This window comes from Halyomorpha halys, unplaced genomic scaffold, assembly GCF_000696795.3.
Source record: "Halyomorpha halys isolate HHAL.00 unplaced genomic scaffold, Hhal_1.1 Scaffold307.1, whole genome shotgun sequence".
Lineage (NCBI taxonomy): Eukaryota > Metazoa > Arthropoda > Insecta > Hemiptera > Pentatomidae > Halyomorpha > Halyomorpha halys.
In genome coordinates, this window is record NW_027107991.1 from 333,348 (window position 1) to 356,277 (window position 22,930).

Below are 22,930 nucleotides of genomic sequence, written 5' to 3' on the forward strand. Positions count from 1 at the left end.
GTTAAAACACTTATTAGGTAAGTACAGAAAATAAATCAATTTTATTTGTATATTATATTTTTTAAGAATTGAATGTATATAATATATTTTTTTCTTTTTCCTATTATTTCATCTGATATTTTTAACTTCCAACGTAGATATTTTTAACGTAGATATTTTCAATATCTGATATTTTTAACTTCCAAGGTATAAGCATATAGAAATGAAAAATAAATTAAAAATTGTTTACCTTTGATATAATTAAAATATTCATCTCTTTATATACTTTCATTTATGTTCACTCCTAGTGTTGAAAATTGAAATACATAGTTTAAAAAAGAAATTAGAACAAATAAAATTAATGATGATTAGAATTTAAATCTAAAATGATAAAACCCGCTTGTAGTTTTCTGTTATCGGTATTGTATGTACTGAATATACCCCGCCCTGCATCCATTTTAAGTTGTGAGGGGGTATGAGGGTATGAGTGGCATTTTAGAGTCTATATTTCGTTACCTGTTCTGAATTATCTATATATTCAACGCTTGCAGGTTTCTTTGATTGGTATTGTGGGTACTGCATAACCTCTACTTAACCCGTCTTAATTTATAAGTTTTATTAATAGTAATTTTTTATTTGAAAGTTTTTATAATTTTAACAATTACTTAAAAATTGGGGGAATTTTTTTAAACGTTTAATGATAAATTAAATAAATAAATAAAATAACTCTGTACCCGTACAACCCATGAAGGGTCAGGGGGCTGTACTTTGTAAGGAAATACTGGCACTAGACTAACGGTTGTGCAAGGAGGTTAGAATCACGCTCGACCGCCAGATGTTTACCCGTTTACCCGACTAAGGGTACCCATTTTATGATACTGGGTTGACCCCAGAGGGTTCCCCGAATCCACAAGGTTGACTCAAGGCTACTGTAACAGAATAAATAATTATCTGTACCAACCAGATTTTAACCCGGGTCCATAGTGTTAGTGCCTTACCACTGAGTTATCCCGGTCTCAAATGATAAATTAACGGAAATAAATATTATGTTCAAAGAATAAGAGGAAAAGGAAGAGGATGGGAGAGTGATTAAATCCGTCCTTAGGATGGGACTTCCCACTAGGTTATGAAGAAAACACAAACATTATAGATTTACATAGTATGAAAGTATTGCTATATGCTAAGCTATATAAATAATTATGGTATGTATTGAGTATACAGGTTTAAAATTTCTTTAACTTAATTTTGCGTGATAAGTTTTATATATTAATTTTACGCTTATATTTTTCAACTTATTCTTTTATTTTTATGTTTGTAAAAACTTCTAAGTACCTAAAATAAGAGTAAATTTGCTAAAATATGAAAAATCAGTAGTTAGTGAATTTATTTTGAGAAATTTATATCTCGAAAACCATTCGACGTATAGATGTCAATAAAAATTAAAGCTAATTTGATTTTCTATAAAGAAGTTTATGACATTTGTCTTCGTAGACGAAGTAGTTTTCATGATATTTGCTAAAATTAATTAATTATTAGTTGTTGAGTCATAATCCCATGTGCAAGATTCATATTTATATGTGAATATCATAAAAACTACTAACTCTACGAAGATACGTGTCATAAAGTACTTTTTATTTAGTTAACTTTATTTTGAGTGTTGGCGGATACCTGTAGGTCTATTACTTTCTGAGATATTGTTTTCATAAATCTAAAAAGTATGTCAGAATAACTATAAATCAATATTTTGTGAATTTGTTTTGTCAAATATCATAAAAACTACAACACCTACGAAGATAAACGTCATGAACTACTTTCTAGTACATTAAACTAGCTTTAATTTGAGTGCAGGCCGACATCTAAACGTGGTATGGTTCCTGAAATATACTTTTTCATAAATAATATTTTTGTCCGAACAACTAGAAATCAGCATTTTGTCGAATTTGAAAACCCACTACTCATACGAAGATAAACGTGATAGACTACTTTATATTAAGTTAAACTAGCTTTCATTTGAGTGCTAATAAACAATTTTATGTCAAATGGTTTTTGAAATATAGATTTCTCAAAATAAATTCACTAACTACTGATTTTTCAGTGCATGTTTAATGAAATGTTGCTTTCTAAAAAGCTATATCTCGGAAACTATTGAACTATTAAATAGCTCTATTAGGGCTCATATTTTGTATAAACTCATCAATTTTGACTAGTAGTAGTTATACATAGTTTTCATTACAGTAATAAAAAATTTAAATTTAAAAAATAACTTCCTTTTTCACCCCGGCTCTTCTACTATAGTAGATAATCGTTTAAATAACAAAGAAAACGAAATAAATTAAAATTACACTCATGCCGAGTTGATAAGTCTAGCCTATGCTTATGTGGAAATGGCGCCAAGACAAAACATTAATGGTAGCTTGCTTTTTTTCACGGCAAAAACAAAAAATAATTAAAGTGTAGCTTGATAATAAATATCTATAAGGGGATTCTCATCCAAAATAATAAAGAAATAGCTATTTTAAACTATAAGTGGATTAATTTTATCTCTAGGTGGTAAGTGAGAGTTTTGTGATGCGCGCGCACCCCAGGTTTCCTCTTTAGTTTCTATCATATCGTGGTGGAGATTTTCTGTTTCTACAAAAGGTGTAACCTTCTTGCTTCGGAACATTACTTTGTTCATAAATCGTTTTATGTGTGTCTTTTTATAATTAATAAATTATTATTATTATTAATCTTTGAAGTTCACCTCTATGTTCCAAACAAATATGCTTCCGGACGGTGATTATTTTCACACAATTATGGCCACCAGAAATCGCCACTGTCTTGAAGCCAGAGTTGGGAAAATATTATTCGAATGACCAGAGACGAATACTTTTTATTCGTAAATTATTCGAGTATCAATTAATTCGATATAATCATCGATATAATCATCAACTTAATAATATAATCAATTATTCGTACAAAACATATGATTAACTATCCGAATACTTATTCATTCGACAAAACATATGATTAACCATACGATTACTTTTTTATTCGTCATTATTTTACACGAAGAATCAATTATTTGGGCAAAATCGAATAACCATTTGAATACTTTTATATTCGTCCATTTTATAGAAAAATAATCTCTTATTCCAAAAAATTAAATGATTAACCATCCAAATACGTTTGTATTTGTATAAAGACGACATTTTTTGTCTTACAACTATACATAGATATATTTTATGATCGCGTATTGGTTAATTTTAACTTTTCTGATTTCTTCTTCCCGAACATATAAGGGTCCCTTTTTATGTTTTGAGATATGTAGAATATGAAAATACTATCGATTTATTTCAACTTTTCTGATTCTAACATGTTAAGGTCCCTTTATATGTTTCGGGATATGTAGAATATGAAAATGCTATCGATTTTAAGACCGCGTATCGATTAATTTTAACTTTCTTGATTTCTAACATATTATGGTGTCTTTATACATGTTGAGATATGTAGAATAAGAAAATGCTATCGATTTTAAGATTGCCTATCAATTTATTTGGACTTTCTTGATTTCCAACATGTTAGGGTACCTTTATGTTTTGAGATATGTAGAATATGAAAATACTATCGATTTATTTTAACTTTTCTGATTTCTAACATGTTAGGGCCTCTTTATGTTTTGAAATATGCATATTTCTTATCTTAGTTAAAATAAATCGAAACGTGATCTTAAAATCGATAGTATTTTCATATTCTACATATCTCAAAAACATATAAAGTGACCCTAACATGTTCGGGATCAAGAAAGTTAAAATAAATCAAAACGCGATAATTAAATCGGTACGTGATCATAAAATCAATAGCATTTTCATTTTTGGCATATATTGAAACATATAAAGAGACCCTAACATGTTAGAAATCAGAAAAGTTCATAAATCGATGAGCGATCACAAAATCGATATAATTTTCATATTCTGCATTCCTCAAAGCATATAAAGGGACCCTAAGATGTTAGAAATCCGAAAAGTAAAAATAAATCGATACGCGATCTTAAAATCGATATCTTTTTCATATTCTGCATTCCTCAGAACGTATAAAGGGACCGTAACATGTAAAGAAATCAAGAAAGTTAAAATAAATCGATATGGGATCTTAAAATCGATAGCATTTTCATTTTGTACTCGTCTGAATATGTGAAATAGAACCCTCATACATTAGAAATTGAATGTGGTAAAAAAAATAAGTGAATTTAAAAAAAAAAAAAATCAAATTTTTATTCTAATAATATGTATTCTACTAATTTTGTATTCGAATAATTTTTCATTCCACTAATTTTTTATTCGATTCAAATAGTATTTTAAATATTCGAATAAAAATTTAATCGTCTCTCGTCAATCGAATAAAAACTTCCAATAAAAAAGTATTCGTCTCTTGTCAATCGAATAATTTTTGCCCAACTCTGGTTGAAGCTGTGCATCAACATTACGAAGTAAATCAACTCGAGAAAAATATTGCATTATTCATAGCGAGTAAACTAGCATCAATTCGATCTCTTTAATTTCTTAATTCCATTCCGAATCGACCTTGGTGGAGACGTTTTCTTTTTCTTTTTTTTTTGCCGCCGATGCGATGCGACTTGCAATTAGACCAGACGTCTCTCTTGAATAAATATAGACACTGATGTTTTGATCTCTCGCCTATTTTATCTCTGGATAAATAAATAAGTAGACCCTCCGCTGTGGAAGTTATTGCTAATTTATTCTATTAGGACAGGTAGGATTGTATAACGGGACTCTTGTGCACGTATAAAAAAAAAATCTATCACTCTAATGAAGTGACCTTCTGTAAAAGGTAATAAGACATTGATGGCTTGATGGTTGATGGTGTGTTTTTCAAGATTTATCAAAATGTGGCTGGAATGCCAGTGTACGGCGTAGGTGTAGGCCCCCAATGGAGCTTTATAAATAATATGTATGGAATGTTGTATTCTCAAACTGCTGTGGTGACATTGATGTATTTTGAGCAGTGAACAAGTATTCCTTTTGTCTGAATTTCCTTAGTGTCCAGGATGTACTCGTCTCCGGTTATTTCATTACATTGCTCGTTCCGAGGATGATCTTTAGTTAATGTCTACTTTTTAATAATATTTTAAGTATACATTACTGCGATTTACCTATTGCTATTGTATTTCCTGTACTGGGAAATAATCATTTCATTTGAGTTATTAATAATCTTACTTTGTTTAAAACTGCTCATTTAATGAGTTACTTTATTACCAATGACACGGAAACAAAGTAGCTTTAAAGATATTTCAAGTCTGTCTTCCAGAGTTCTACATCACTAATCTAACCAAGGACATCCTATACAAGAAATTATTTTTAATTGAAAAGAATTACTAATTTATTTTTTTTTACGATTTTTATTAATAAAACATTCTCTAGTAATGTTTGTTTATTTGTTGATACAGTCTTAAACATACAATAATAAACGCATATATCATTTGAATTATTAGTAATGTTGAAAAAAGATGTCTGGGCGCAAACAACTTTCACTTACCACACCGCCTCCCCGAAATTTGTGTAGTTTGGATGCCTTTTATTATTAAATTTTTTTAATTAAAAAAATCTACAGACCAGAGAAGGCAAAGGTTATGAACCAAAAAAGTATTATTTTTTGTTCCTTTGCACATTCGTGTTTTAGGATTTTTTGAGTGGGAATAACGGATGTTAATTTTGCTTCTGCCAAGAAAACAACAGTTTAACAAAAAATAGTTATTGGAAAAGGTTGGATAGTCTCGGTTTTTATCGTTAGAATCAAATGTTTCTATTTTTCTTTTTTATCCTTTATTTATTTATTAAATTCTCTAATAATGCTAACAATGAGACCAGTTATTTTTTTCAAATAAACAAAGGTAAAGGTACTTGGGGGGGAGTGCGGTAGCACCGTGGTAAGGCGCGAATCTACTAACTCCAAGGACCTGGGTTCTAATTCAGCTGGGCAGATAATTGTTTTCTGTTACACTGTAGCCGTGCGTCAACCCTGTGGGTTCTGGAGCCTTCCTGGGATCCACCCTGCCTCATAACTTGGGTACCCTTAATTGGGTAAAAATCTGGCGGTCGACCGTGATTCTGACCAAATCACCTCATTGCACAACCGTTGGTCTAGTAACAGTACTTCCTTACTCAATACTTTGTACGTTGTGTTCAGTACTTTTATCCCTGACCCTTAATGGGTTGGGTACAGATTTTTTTTTTAAAGGTACTTTAGAGGAAGATTTTTTTTTTTTTAAATCCGCCTTTAAACCAAGTTAGACTATTTCAATGCGAATAATTTATCTGACTATTATATGCCGTTTCTTCTTTCACTGACAGTTTTCTTTAAACATTATTCTTCATTTGTCTGAAAATTATTTAGTTCACGGGAGAGTAGTCGTATCTTTCAGAATATGAAAAATTATTTATAAATTTAAATGTATTTGAGGATAGTTGTATACAGTTCCTGGTTGTCCAGTTCAGAACCTGGGGTATTATTGGTTAATTTCTTTATAACTCTGATACCGTGCAAGTTTAATTCCTTTCTGCCCGGATGAGCTCTTCTTCTATTTTTGCATCAGCCTAAATAATGGTTCCTGTCCATTGCTGTTTCGGCAACAAATAAAATTGGAAGCTAAACCTCATCGGACTTGTTAATGGGACAGTGTTGTATGAGGCCTGTTAAAATATACTCGCCAGAAAACCAACAGGTGTTCTCCAGCAGGGAGATCTATATACTCAATGGGATTCGTTTCAGAGCAACCTTTTTTTCATCGAATGCGCATGATGTTGCTTTTATTTATTACTTAGATTTATTCTGCTCTTATATGAAATGAAATAGAACCAAATATAAATCTTATGAAAGTTTATAATATTTTGCTTTGCCAATAGCCTTTGTATCAATAGCGTGGATGGTTTTCTCGAATAGGTGTCTCGATTATTTATAATTTGACTAATTATCCAAAATGGTTTTTAATTTGTAATACGTGAATATCTGACACTCAATTTTACTATAGATTTTGTTTGTATTTGGTAAAGTATCTCACGTAAAGGTGAGACACATGAACCGCCTTCATTCATTTAGATTTAGAACTATACAACGAGCACCAACGTTTTGGGTAATAAAGTGAGTAGCTTGTATTCAGGACGGAGGTAATATTTGTAAATCACTCTCGTTTGCATAAGTACATGAAAAAATACATTGTATGCATAATAAGTTTTCTTATAATGACTTGGTAAAGAGCACGAATTATTAAGTATGTTGCATAAAATTAATTGGATATATTTTTATTTGAACATTTTTAGCTATCCTTAAGATTAAAATTTTTACAAGGACATAAAATGATCTATAGTTGTGAATGTTTAAAATTTTACTTTTTTTATTGTCTTTTTATTAGTTCATGAACATAGTTTGACAATGTTAATTTTTTTTTTCATTCTGTTTATATACATATAGAGATTTTATTATTACTTATTTTTTATAATTATTATTCATTATTATTAACACAAACACATTTGATCCAATTTTACTCTCGACATTTATTTCAATAACTTTCCAATGTTTCGGCCTTCCGGCCTTTTTCAATATTGATTGAATTTCAATATTGGGGTAACCTTAAATATTGATAGTTATGAGAGATAGTTCACCGTGGATGACTTGTACGAGAAGATGGTTGGAGGTGCGGTCAAAATATAACACAAATATTATATATTGATGTCATATATTGTTTAAAATGTTTCTTGTAGGCTAATTGTACACACTTTTTCACATAAATTATTGTCTCTATTTAATCTTACTAACATCTTTCACAACAGAACCTACCTTCAACCTCGTGAATGATGATAGTAAGATTAAATAGAAATAATAATTTATGTTTAAATTATAAAAAGTTTTATATGTCATGGGCAATTGTAATAATTTTAAAGAATATATAATATCAATATTTAAGGTTTTCTCCTTGAAAATGGCCTGATGGCCGAAACGTTGGAGAGTTTTTGAAATAAATGTTGAGAGTAAAATTGGATCGAGTGTCTTTGTGTTGATAATAAAATAAATCACTCTCAAATAATCAATATAATAAATCATTAATCTATTATTATTATTATTTTTATTTAATTTATAAATTTGGTACGGATATGATCGTTTATCGATATTACTTATTGCCAAGTTGTGGTAGATTATAATATTTATCAATAAATAAATATTACTTATTTCTAATAAAATTAATTGTGAATTGATCCATATCAATGATTTTGACATTTTCCTCCAAAACAGTGGGTTCTGTTAACCTATGCTTCTAAGGCCACCTACTAGATCACGCTAGCCATCGCCCATCAAAAAGTCTTCCATTTCATTGTGCAAAGTTATCCTTGTTCTACCATATATTTTTCACTTGTATGATTCCCTTGAAAATGTTTCTTCGGTATTCTTTTTTAATGTTCATATCGCTTCAGCCGTTTTGCTCAATCTCTTTCAGAATGTTTTTTTGTTTTCTTCTGTTCTTTTCTCTTACTTTACATTACTTACGTTACATTTTTACTTTATGCATTCCGGATGTTCCTGCTGCTAGTCGCTAGTTGCAACGAGATGCATCTAAAAGTTTCTTCCTTTGAATACCTTTTATGGACCAGGTTTCTGCTCGATTTGTCATAATGCTCAGTATGTACATTTGCTCAATGTACAAAGTACGAGTACATATATTTTTTTTTTTTTTGCTTTAGAAATGATATTTTTTATTCATATTATTGAATTAAGCATTTATTTACTTTTTTTTTACCACATGGAATCCTTCTTTATTATTTACATGTCACAGAAACCATTGAATGTTATAATGGAGTCAAAATATTTAAAATGTTTTACACTTTTCAGCTCAATTCTATATAATACTGGATGGCATATGTTTCGTCTCCACAGGTTTAGTAACCAAACCCTTTTGCTTATATTTTTCTTGTGAACTTCTCAAAATGAAACCAGCATCTTGACGTACTTAATGATACTAAACATAATTAAAATATAAATAAATATTCCAGTAAGAGAATAAAGTGTTTTAAATTTCAAAAATATGCTAACTATATTGGGTAAAGGCTGTATCCAATTAGAGGGAAACGCTCTCCCTTCCCTTCCCCTGTGTACGTAGTAAATCGGCCGACAGGCGGCGCTGTATTATGAGACCCGACAGCCTACTGGATTAGCATTTTAAAACTGCCTCCTAGAATAGATATTTGCTTTGGCTACGGTACTTAGTTTGTATGCAAAGGCTAGTAATTGCCTTTAGGCATTCTCTATTTTACTACTCTTTTTTATTATACTTCTCTTTCTTAATGATATTTAGTTTCAACACTCTCTTCCCCGAGCAAATCTATTCAATTCAAGTTGAATAATAATTGAAAAGGAATTATATGCGCAGCTTGATTGGATGGAAGAGGTTAGCGATGTGGTAGGCGCTCCCTTAATTGGCTTTAAATGTTGATATAGCCATTTGTGTCAACGGTTTTGATTGGCGTACTACAGCTCGATATATATATGAGTCAGAAAATCACTTCGGTATTAGCATGCTTGGTGAATTCCTATGTCATTTCTGGTTTTTAACACTCAACTGGATTGCCGGGGTCATGTAGGTCTGACAACTCATGGAACGTTAATAGAATAATTATCATTGGTTGAATGCTACTTCTACATTAAATTTGAATCTTACTGGATCGACTATTGCTGTTATATATAGCTGAGCAATTAACAATAGTGCTTCATGACATAGTCGTCAGTTTCCTGCCCAATACATTTCGCACTATTGGTTTATCTTCAATTATTTTAGATCAATAGAGATTATTTTACTGATTAAAAAAAATATTAGTCATTTTATCTTTTCAACCATTTGATGTAAATGGTGTCGAAAGAGACATTAGACGCACGCCTTGTCTTCTGGAATGAATGAGGTCTGCACAAGTCATACATTTTTATAACAGGTCTACAAAATGATATTTTTGAAAAACTGATTTGATAATTTTGGTCAATTATATTTTGTTATTTTTTCTTCAAATTTTCATTTTAATTGTTTCAAAATGTCATTAAAATACAAAATATACCAAATGGCACGAATCGGAATCTGCTTGGTCGATTTGAACTTGAGATACAATACAATGTATCATTGGTTATTTTTTATATAATTGAGTATCGTTTTATCGCATCAAATCTAGCAACTCTATACTTTATTGTTTGTATCAGAAAGAGAGAAAACTATTCTTTCTAAAGATACAAAAAATTTGGTAAAATTGTGCAGGAGTAATACAGGTTTAAAGTTTATAGCAATTTTATTTTTAAATTTTTCACTGTCATTTTTTTAAATGTATTAAAAATTGTTATTTACTCATTTAATAATTTAAAATTATAGGACAATGTACATTAGAAAGAATAATAACGATTTGCGAGGAAGATCCTTTTTTTTTTATAATATGTGAACTATTTATAATTTTGTATATATGTATATACAGTTGACCATAAAAATTGATGTATAAGAAGATGGTCAGGGTAAACTATTTTTGTCTCTCTTTTGACCGCAACCCTGACCGTCTTCTTATATATTTTTTTTATTTATATATACTTATTTACATATACTTTATTTATATATATTTATATATACTTCTTATATAATTTTTTAGCCAAACGGACTTCTTGGTAACATAACAGCTTACATAAGCTATGAAAGCGATTTCTTGAGGCAGATATACGAAAAGATTATAAACTTAATGAAACCCTTTATAATCGAATGATTTCGTCAAACATATTTCAGCATATTTTTTTCTTATCTATTAATTAATTAATTCTATTAAGAATTGGACACACTCGACCAACCCATGAATTCTTAATGTCAGGAACATCTAGACCAATAGGTAGAAAATACATATTGACAGACTGCAAGCATTTGATAGAAACCGGATTACCAAATCATTTGGCAAAGATTTTGGATAAATTTTGGATAATAGCCCTTACATTCCGGAAATATTTACATATAATACGGAAACATACATATAAATGGTTTAATATTTTTATTACATAAATTAATTTCACTAACCCTATCGACTAAAAATATGTATATTTTTTCTATTGCTTATATCTATAAATTTTATTTTATATATATTCCTCAATGTCTACTATTCCCATTAAATCAGTATATATATATTGTAGTATCTCACACTTATACTACAATATATAAACTGAGATAGAATGTTTCCGAGAGGTCAGTCAGTATGCATAGGCAAAATCACCTCCGTGGATTGCTCATATTATATGTTTTTAAAATTTTTATAAACGAACTTTACTTATTGATAGACATTACAATCTGCCACACCGTTGTGGGGAATAGGTAGTAGTGATGAATGATCACATTCTTACTAAAATAAAATAATATAAGAATGAAAAAAAGTACATAAAAATAAATAAAATCTCTCTTGAAATATATACAAACAGAAGGATAAAGAAAATGAACATAATCAAACTATGTGCATGAAAAAATAAATAAATAAAATGAAATAATGATTAAAAAAAAAGAACCTCTGGTCACAATTACACTTCTGTATACGATATTTACACAATCGACCTGAGGATCCCTGAGCCCATTCAATCCCCTACGTGTGAGGGGTAGAGCTGAGCTCATAAGATCCCAGCGCATCCCTCTCGGCGCATCACTGGTCATATTATATTAAAAAAAAAATATTGTCTCTAATAATTGGCACCTAACTGACAGGTCACATTTGATTGATGCTTGTAATTAGTCATTACCATCTACAAATTCGTTAAAAAATTGTGACCGATTAGTATTCTTCGCCTACATTTTGGCTATTTATGAAGATAAAGAAAAAAGTATAGTGTTTTTTAATCATCATAACATAGCCTAAAGAAAAAATATTTGGAATATATACCATGCATATTTACTTTATGCATTCATTTAAATAATTTTGTTTTATTAAAACTGATTGAAACATATACATTTAAGTAATTTTCTTAACGGTTATACAATGCTATATTTTTTTATATAAAATATTTACACCATTTTTTGTATAAAATATATATTTTTTTTTTACATTTAAATTGGTTTAAAGTAAAGGCTTAGCTCGTGAGTGAGAGAAATAATATTAATTTTCAGTTCATTGTGATTCCGTTGAGGAATTTTCAATTTAATTTACCCTTGCTGGTCATGTCTTTCCAGACCTCCATTATTAAAAATAACATCGTTGGAATTGTTAGAAAAACTAGGGTAAAGGAAGATGATATTTGCATATTAATTAAAAATAAGCCTATAAATTTGTCTAAAACTTCAAATCAAATCAAAAACTTTATAGAATTCATTCTATACTTTAAAATACTGGATATTGCTCCTTGAAAACTGTCGTTAAATATTAACGGGAAGCTGTAAAGAAAAAATAACAATAATCTTATATAGTGATGCTATACGGCACTCCTGATTTTATTCCGTTTATAAAAATGGGGTATAAAAGACTAAGATTTATTTTTTCTTTCCATTTTCAATATTCACTTTAACATAAATTATTAGATTATTGGCAAAAGAGTTATAAACGAATTATACTATTGACTATAAAAATACTTTATTGCTTTTTTAGATATCTGTTAAAAGGAAAATGAATAGTTGCAAAAAATAAAACATCATACAAATAAAAATAAAATAAAATTAGTAATCCTCCTTAACACATTTTATTAAGTGGAATTTCTTGAATTCAAAAATTTTTGTGTTTGCATAATTGGGATCACAAATCTTTTGACAAACCTATTTCAAAGTAATTCATTAACTTTTTGAATTTCTATTAAATTGTTTCCCTTTTTAATGACGGTGAATTGACATCTATTTCGTTATCTCAAATAAATTGACACTCAAGTAAACAACAAAATGTTACGTTCTATAGAAGTGATTTTCATAGTGCAGCGCTAACTGGTTAGATGGCATTGGTGCGGTTGATCCCTTATAAAAATTCCTCAACTTGTTTTGATTCCATCAGTCAATAACTGCGGTGTCTGCACTCCTGTGCCCGCACTGCTTTGTCCGCACCGTACTGCCATGTCAGTAACGCGCTGCCGTGTGCGTACCGCACTGCTGTGTCCGCGCAGAACTGCCGTATCCGCTTCGCACTGCCGTGTCCTTTCCGCATACGGCAGAAGGCAAAAGGGCTGTTCCGGTACAGCTCCTCACACACGCGCCAAGAGGAACAAAGAGGTCAAAGAAATTCGTTATCCATGCCTTCGATGTCGACTACCCAATTAAGGACATCACTGACGCCCTTAAAAGTCCATAGGCGGAATAAAAGGAATAACGGGACCACTCCCCAGGCGAACCAACAACAGCTAACCCAGGCTGAGAAGCATTCTACGTCTTCCCCTATTTCGGACACCCTCATCAATCAGCTTGTCTCCAGAATGGACCAGATGATGGGAATGGTGACTACTTTGCTCAACATGATGGGCAAAATCCTGAAGAAGCAGTATACAACATCTCCAAGACCTGGCTGGCCGTCTCCCATCCAGGGGTGCACAACTTCCGACATGCGGGCTACCCATCGAGGACCTCAACGCTGGACCTACTCCTGACCAGGGATCTCCACACAGTCACAGACTGCCTGGCTCTGGCATATTGACCGTCTGATCACCGGCCTGTACTTTATACATTGGAAGGTACACCAGCCATACCACCGGCGAGCAAGTACCGACTCCACAAGGCCGACTGGAAAGGATACAGGTCCATAATCGAAGAAAATCTCCTTGTGGTTACGCCACTACAGACATCGGAGGAGGTGGATGCAGCGGTGGAGGTCATCACCACCACTATCTAGGATGCAGTGGTGGAGGTCATCACCACCACTATCTAGGATGCAGTGGTGGAGGTCATCACCACCACTATCTAGGATGCAGTGGTGGAGGTCATCACCACCACTATCTAGGATGCAGTGGTGGAGGTCATCACCACCACTATCCAGGATGCAGCCGACGTTACCATCCAGTTCACGCCACAGCCCAACGCCTTTAGGAAACCACCAAAGCACATTCTCGCCCTCATCGGTCAGCGAAACAACCTTCGCAACATCTTCCAGTGCACGTATGACTACAGCCTGACACTGGCCATCAATGTGATGACCTGGCAGATAGCCAGCCTAATGCGGGACTGGAAGACCTCGCTCTGGTATGACCAGCTACGGAGGACCCATAATGATCATCACCAGTACTGGAGACTCATGAGGACCTTCCTCAACAAGAGGCGGAATGTGCACCTCACATCAGGCGACTACCTCCTGACATCAGGGGAACAGGCCGAACTCCTGGCCACAAGCCATGCAGCGAGTGATGCTGAACGGACGGCTTCATCAACCACCACCTGATGGAACACTGCAGAGAGGAAAATGTCATCCCACCACAGCAGACCGGATTCCAATGGGGAATCGCCTGTCACCAAACCACCACCACCAGTCAGAATGGTCCCTCCCCATTCTTTGTTAGCTCCCCGGCTATTATGCCACCTATGTAAACCCGCCTTCAGCGGATTCTGTAAAATAGTCTTATAATGCCATACGGCAAACCAAGAAACAATGTAAATAAGTGTATATATCTTGTATTGTATAAAAAAAAACAATAAAGAAGTTTGAAAATTTAAAAAAAAAATTGATCTCATCACTAACTTGAAGAATTCTTTGGCAGTTTCTTACCACCAGGGATAGAAACATTTATTATTTTTTAAAAATAAATTTCACAATAACAGTTACTGCACAATTTTTATTTTTAAAACTGATGGATAACTGTTATAAAACAATTTTTATTTTTAAAAATTAATATATAACTGTTTTTAAATAATTTTTATTACAAAAGATTCTTCTCCTTTTTATTTCATTTTTGTCAATCCGTTCTATAGGTTAAGTGTTTAGTATGGTTAAATTATTTCAAAATTCTGATTAATACTACCATACATATTCCTTCTCCTCTCTTGACAGTTCTACTCTGGAAATCAAATATTTTTCTAAGTATCTAAAGGAATAATAGAATCCCAATAAAGAGGCATTTTACATAAGGGATTACTAGAATAAGATGAATTTAATTTATATGTTCAGTGGGGGCACAGCCTAACAGAATAAACAATTACCTGCCACGACAGGATTCGAACCCGGATCCTTGAAGTAAGTAGCGCAGTGTCTTAATACTGAGCTATCCTGCTCTCATATATATGTAGATAACAACGAGATAAGTTAAAGAAATATCTTACAGCATTAGTAAAGCATAATAATACTAATTTAATGATTGCAAAATAATATACATAGAAGTTAGCGAAAATAAAAATAAAACTATTTCAACTCTAAACATGCTCTCATACATATATAATATTTACACTTAGGCTTGGGAATTCTGATTCAATCTTTGCCTCCTCATGTGGCAGGCAAAGCATGGTTCCAAGTAATCCCAAAGCTTGTCTCCTGCTGCGTCACAGGTATTGAAAAGCCAGTGAGGATTGAATGAGAAGCTCAGGACACAAGTGAAAATACTGTCCATGGCATTTAATGAGAACTATTTCAATTTCATTTGATTTTATAATAAGAAATCTTAGGATGTAAAATTTCTAAGGTAATCTAGAGATGAGTACAAAAATAAAATGAAATTATAAGTATCAATATAAAATAACATATGTCTTAAAATGTTGGTTTCGAATCCCTGACCTTAAATGACCACTTAGTTTAATATCGTTTATTTATTTTTTTAATTCTCGTTATATACATTAGATAGGTATGATAATGTAAATTGTAGGGATGATAATGACCTAAGAAGATGTTTCACCACAGAGCCTTATAAATCACGTTTTATTTAAATTAAAAATAATCCTGTTGAAATTTATACTCATTTCAAAAACAGAAGTAATCATACTGATACTTAAAAAATAATGTTGTAATAATTAAGTTAAGATCTTAATATTTTGATGTTTTATCTTGGTCTATAATTTATAACATGCTCGAGAATGGTAAAACTTTTATTTAAAATTAACTACTCTCTTGTTTAGTAACTACTAGAGGATACTGAGGAAGGGGGGCTAAAGAAAGGTATAAAAAACAAAGTGTATAAGCCGTGAAAAGACTAATCACTAGAATAGTCTTTGATCAGGGTTTTCGAAAATAATTACAGGGTATCACATGTGTAAACATGTTTTTTAAAAATTTTATTTCAACTTTCCTTTAAAGATAAGGAAAAAGAAATTTGTTTGTTCGCTAAAGCGAGAGGTATTGTTCATAATTGAAGGGTTTGCTGTAGATAAGGGGATCTCCCTGCTGGGAATAAGGGGTGTTAGGAGTTTATTTTGTGATAAAAAAATAGCACATGTGAGTTCAAACCACCCAGAGTAGAACTGAAATACACCTCATTATTTGTTTAAAATTTTAAAATAAATTAAATATATATAAATGTTAAATTAATAAATTAAATATATATAAAGAAAAATAAAATTGAAATATTTTAATAGAAAATCATTAATTACTACAAGGATAATTTTAACATTGTAATGGAAAAAACAATACTAGTAGTGTAGGGGAAAAAATGAAAATGATCCCAAAATAACAATATACAGTTTTAAAAAATTAATTACATTGCAATATTAATGGATAACATAAAAAATGTACAGGTTGAATATGACAATACACTTACGATCTGAAGGATAAAGTAAAAATCATAGATAAAAAGAATATTGCTTACAGAATGGTCAGTAGTAATTGCTATAAGATTCATATTGGCCATTAAACTTAAACAAAATTGAATACCTGAATTAAATAACATATAATTAACTGTGAAAATTACAAAAATAAAAATAGTATTGTTTTGGTCCATTACAGTATATTAAAAAATCATAAATTTGATTTTGAAAATTATTTAATGAAGGTATCAAACAAAAAAAAAATCATTTATTACCCAAGAAATATAGAAAGTGTAAAGAATTTCAGTGCATAGAGTGAATTTAAAGAGCTACAATTATGTGTAAACTAAATTTAAACTGATATAAAGATAGAAATAAATATTTATAAATAGCAGACATCTATTCTGATATAAATTTTGATAACTATTCAGAAACAGGGAAGTAGAAAGATACAGTGAGGTTTAAATAAATGTCCACGATGTTAGGAAAATAGAAAACTAATTGAGGATTAGTGAAAAGTTCAGTCACTTTAGTGCTTCATGACACTGATATTTGGATAGGTTGTTTGGTTTCCTTTTATTTAAGAAAGGTTTTTAATTAACTTGAATAGTAAATATAACATAGTATTCTGGAAGATTGCTGATTGACCGTGTGTATTAATAAATGGAATATGGTCCGAGTGCGGTCAAATTAAGCTAAAATAGTAATATTTTGTACTATTTTTATTTGAGCCAACGTTTCGCCCCACGTTGCAGGGCTAAAAAAGATACACATACTTAAAATAAGTAAAAAAGTAAATGGAAAATTACAAGAGTATAGAATGAAAAGTAAAAATTAAATAACAACAATTAAAGGTTATAAACAATAAACGAAAACCGAAATAGTAACAGATAAAAAAGAAGAAATATTATAGAAAGTACAAATTAAGAGATAAAAAGGGATAAAAATAAAATCAAGAAAAAAAAGGATGAAAAAAAAAATGTACGAAACAGAATTCATAACCGTTTTGTCAAGTCAGAGTGAACCGTTTGTATTGGGAGGAGTGGGGATGGCAGTTAAGTAAGTTACATTTGAAAATAATTTTAAAGTAAACAGTGTAAAAAAAATTAAAATTAGGTAAACAATGAATGATAACATGGATAATAGAAGGGATAAGAAGCATTAAAAAAAAAAAAATTAAAATTTACATGGATAGAAAATAAAAAAGAAAGTTAAAATAATGGGATAAAATAAATATAAATGATTAAGAAAGACAATATACCAAGTGAGTGAGGATACAGAGGTGTATAAATTATATAATAATAGAAAAATTAATAAAAAATTAATTAATATAAACATACTTAAGTTGGTAACACATATAAGATACATAAATATAATAGTATTTTATAAAGATATATAAACGAAAAAGGAAGGATAGTAAATATAAAATCTAATTAAATTAAGTATGGGGTGAAAATTTAGAAAATAAAACCAGAATAAAAGATATGACAGGAGAAAGGGCTTTTGAAACGCAGAACGAAGAGAAAAGAAGTAAATATAAATAAATTATTTATTAAAAGTAAATATAAATATATTACTATTTGAGTTTAATTTGACCGCACTCGTGGTATAAGGTAATATAAATTATTGTTTAAGTTACTGTTAAATGAGCAATTATATTTATTATGATCCATTAAGGATTGTATTGTTTAAATAATATATAATACGATAGCCTCAATCCCTTTTCCGGATTCTAATATAATAATGTAATATAATCATATAATTCTATTGTATTCTAATATCCTATCTATTTCTATTATATTATAATTCTAATATAATATTGGATTCTAATATAATAATATAATATTGTGGTATAAGGTAATATAAATTATTGTTTAAGTTACTGTTAAGTGAGCAATTATATTTATTATGATCCATAAAGGATTGTATTGTTTAAATAATATATAATACGATAGCCTCAATCCCTTTTCCGGATTAGTCAGGAGCGATGGATTTTGACAAATGTGGTATCAAAATAAAGGGAATTTCAGAGAGAAGTGACCAATCTCAATTTTGATTTTTAAATTCTGGAACTCGGCAGTAAGTCCACGGATCGAAACTGTTCAAATTGGGTTTTAAATATTTTGACGCTGACGTCAATACCTGGTCAAGTTTGTGGAAGGTAGACTAGGCCCTGTACTTTAAAGGCATGAAATGAAGTATTTCTGAGGTAGTGCCAAGGTTGTTATGGGGTACAGAATATTTAAAAAAATATTATAATGAATTTCTGAACGTTTTGCGTTGAGCGAACGGCTCAACCTATTTCCAATTTTCATTTCTTTAATTATTCAGACCCGCTGGTGTACAGTGATAAATCATGTACGACCTTGCTATGATTTCTCAGCGAGTACAATTCATGACATTACGTATAGCTGAGTCTTAATTCAAGTTGTATTTATAATAATAAATTATTGTTTAAGTAACCATTACTTAAAGATAGTCTTTATAAAGTATGAAGCTTTTCTAATTGTGCGTGTAGAATAAACTTTCTTTATGATGTCGTGTTTATATGAATGGACTTGATATCGCTAATATTTCTAATGAATTAATGAGAATAAGGAAATATATAGAGAAGAAGGAGAGGTCTCTCAGGTATAAACTGGCATAATACGTAAAATTGTATAAATATAACAGTTTTGAGATGATAATATGATGAACGGTGAAAAGTTTATAATATGTATACGATTTAAAATAAAATAGTTAATTATTAAAAATTGGCCATTCTCTGAGTTATACGTTTTTCCCACCATTTTCTGATTAAACTGTTACTTAAGTTATGACTGTTGTTTAAGTATCAATCAAATCAGCTATTTATCTATTTTTATTACAAATTATGCATCATATGAAAAAAAAAATCTGTACCGCTACAACTGATGAAGGGCCAGGGTTGTGTACAAAGTACTACTCTGTAAACAAGTACTGTTAATATACCAGCGGTTGTGCAAGAAAGAGATTTGCAAGGAGGTGATCAGAATCACGCTCGACCGTTAGATTTTTACCCAATTTAAGAAGCTAGGTGGACTCCAGGAGGGCTCCAGAACCCACAGGAGTTGACTCGCGGCTATAGTGTAACAGAAACAACTTTCTGCCCAGCTGGATTCGAACTCGGGTCCTTAGAGTTAGTAGCTACGCGCTTTACCCCGTGGCTACCGCACTCCCTTATATTAGACGCCAATTCGTATATTCAAGCAGAAGATTTCAAAGACGTTACTATTACTTTGTTTATACACTGAAATTACTTTTACTCTCTTCCTTCAGTGTACTGACAATAATATTGTACGAATTGCGGTGGCTTAGGATGGTTATTATAGTCCTTAAAATACTTGTAAAACATCGCAAAGATATTACTTATACTTCCATGTAAAAATATTAAATACTTATTAGAACTGACAACATTCTTCATTTTCCATATCTACCAATTACTATAATACTGTTATTTGACGACATGATCAGGAAGTTCTACGTAATATTTAATTGGCCTATCAGAAACAAAGACGTGATAGAATTGAAATCATTTGTTCCTTTGATTTCCCCTCTGATTCCAATATCATGAAACGATCTATGGGATAGTATTGTGGATATATTCGCGTTATTTGTCTGTGTCCGCTACAAAGACACATCCACTTTTTCATTTCGCAGTAGAATGTGGGCTTTTTGTTTTGACCTGCTCGATATTACATATTTTATAGGAGTCAAATGATTAATTTTGTTCAACGAACTCATTATCAATTATCAATATTTATTTTAGAAATAGAATAAGCGTTATAAATAGCTTTTTTCAATCGACTAGAAAAAAAAACTATCAACACTACAATTCGTATGCTCGAAAATTCTAAAAAAATCATTGAATTCTGTGACAAAATTATTAAACACATTTATTCAATTTTTTAGATTCACCTTCATTCGTGAAAGTATTAAAAATGTGAACTTGTTTCTTTTCTAAAATAATCTGGGTAACATAATATTTGGTGTGGAAGAACTAAATATAGTATCCTAAATTCAATAATTTTTTTTAAAATAAAACAAATGCTATTGTTAAGTCTCAACACTATATCATCGGCCATCCTCGAGGACAATCTAACAATTAACAGCTTCATTTGTAACAATTTTAACAACATTATTACTAATAATATAACATACATTATATATAAATTTACACCTCACATCCAAATTTAAATGTTTTACAGGCTATTCTGTCCAGGTCATTAATAACATTAATTGTCCAGCTGTCTATATAGGTAAACCTAAGCAATTGTTGGGGAATAGAATATATCAACACAGAAATGATACAAGAAATAAGGAGAAGGATCTCAATAAAACAGCACTAGTGCAGCACAAAGTTGATTTTGATAACACCATAATTTTACATAAAGAAAACAGTATGTTCAAAAATACTTAAGTCAATTTATGTATCAGAGGAAATTAATTATATAGTAAATTTTATTTGAACCAACAAAATGCAGAGATTTTAAGTAAAATAAATTTATGAAAAATATATGAAACATATTTTGTCCCTATTTTCAATTAATTTTAATAATGGATTAAATTAAAATTTAGACCAAAAAGGAATTTCAAATAAATTAATAACAAGCCTGACCAGAGTGTGTGGAAGGTTAAAAATTGTTTGTTTATATAGCCTAAGATAGTTGATAGTGTAAGATGATCTAAAATTTAATAAAATAGTTTTAAAAAATAATAAAATAGGTTACTAGGCATAAGCTTATTAATAATTAATATGATTTCCTAATTGACTTTTTCATAGGATGATTTGACTTGTTATTAATGACCTGGGCAGAATTGCCTACAAAACATTTTTAAATTCGGATGTTAGGTATACATTTACATTTAAGCTATGTTAAATTATTAATAATAATGTTGTGTTAAAATTGTTACAAATGAATGTATAATAAGCTGTTAATTGTTAGATTATCCTTGAGGATGGCCGAATTGGCCGAAACGTTGGACTATTGATATTATTTAGAGTGTTGAGGCTCAACAAGAATACCATTTTATTTATTTAAAAAATAAATACCAGTTTTAAGAAATTGAAAATATTATATATAATTCAATGATTATTTTATTTAAAAGACTAAACAAGATTTTTCATCATTTTCTGTTACAAGAATACAAATAATTCACAACACGATCTATATAAAAATATTTTATTAAAAATCTAAAAATAGATGCTTTGTATGAAAAATAGGTAATAAAATTTATTAAAGATGTATATATAATATATAAAACTGTACAAGGATTAAAATTACAAAGTACGTATTTTTGTCTTGGATACTAATCATGAAAATATTCTCATCAGTTGTTACAGGCCAGCACAATAAATCCGGACAACAACGTAAATCTTTCACCTATATCTCGTATATAACTAGTTTTTTAATGTCCTCCATTTTTTAAAAATTTGATAAGAACCTAATATAATATAATTTGTCGTTTCCATTTCCTAAAAATATTATTTGTGTATTGTTCCTAGGAATATTTATTATTTAGAAAAATGTTATATTTCTTAGGTACTTACAAAAGTAGTTGTTAAGGGATTTCTCACAATTGTTTGTTTAACTTCTTCCAAATAACACACGACTACTGCACCTACTGAGTACGGCCTTGGTGCAGTAGTCGTATGTAGATCAAAACCAGGCGCCCCCCCCCCTCCCCGCCACCCAATATCAATCAGGTTGTGACATTTCAGCGTGAAAAAGGGGAATGAAACCAAATTTTTAAGAAAATTATATATAATTATTGTAGTGCTTAGTTAGTTATTACAATTAGTATTTGCTTGAAAAAAAAAATATTTTTTAATAAATTAATATTTTTTTTACTTCTATGGGCAGCTGCCTCCTATCAAACATTGGGTACACCCATGTACTGCAGTGTTAAAATGTTCACTTCTCTGCTGCTATCTGTTCAGTTTAATTAAGAAACATCACAAATCCGGTACTTATTACCTTTCTAATATTGACGAATAATTTCGAATAGGTTTTCATTTACTTAGGCCAACACCTTTGTTCACTTCCTACGACTACTATATAGATCTGTCTTCAGAGAATCGATTTTGCCGAAAACGTACAAGTCTATAAGATTGGACGTATCCCTTTTCTATAATAAACGAATGATTTTTATGTAACCAATCAAATTAGAAATAAATATTTTGAAAAAATTGTATGAATTATTAATTTCAATAAACATTTGAGAGATTAGAAAAAATAAATAAATAATATATATATA

General features: G+C 30.4%; 1 long non-coding RNA gene across 1 annotated transcript in view; it reads right to left on the minus strand.

Moving 5' to 3' along the window:
* The window catches only part of LOC106681065 (uncharacterized), a 47,844-nt gene extending 25,550 nt beyond the window's left edge, over positions 1-22,294 (minus strand). The window contains exon 1 of the long non-coding RNA XR_010843147.1: positions 22,224-22,294. This is a non-coding gene — a long non-coding RNA (uncharacterized lncRNA). The remainder of the gene's footprint in view (positions 1-22,223) is intronic.
* Between the last annotated feature and the right edge of the window lie 636 nt (positions 22,295-22,930).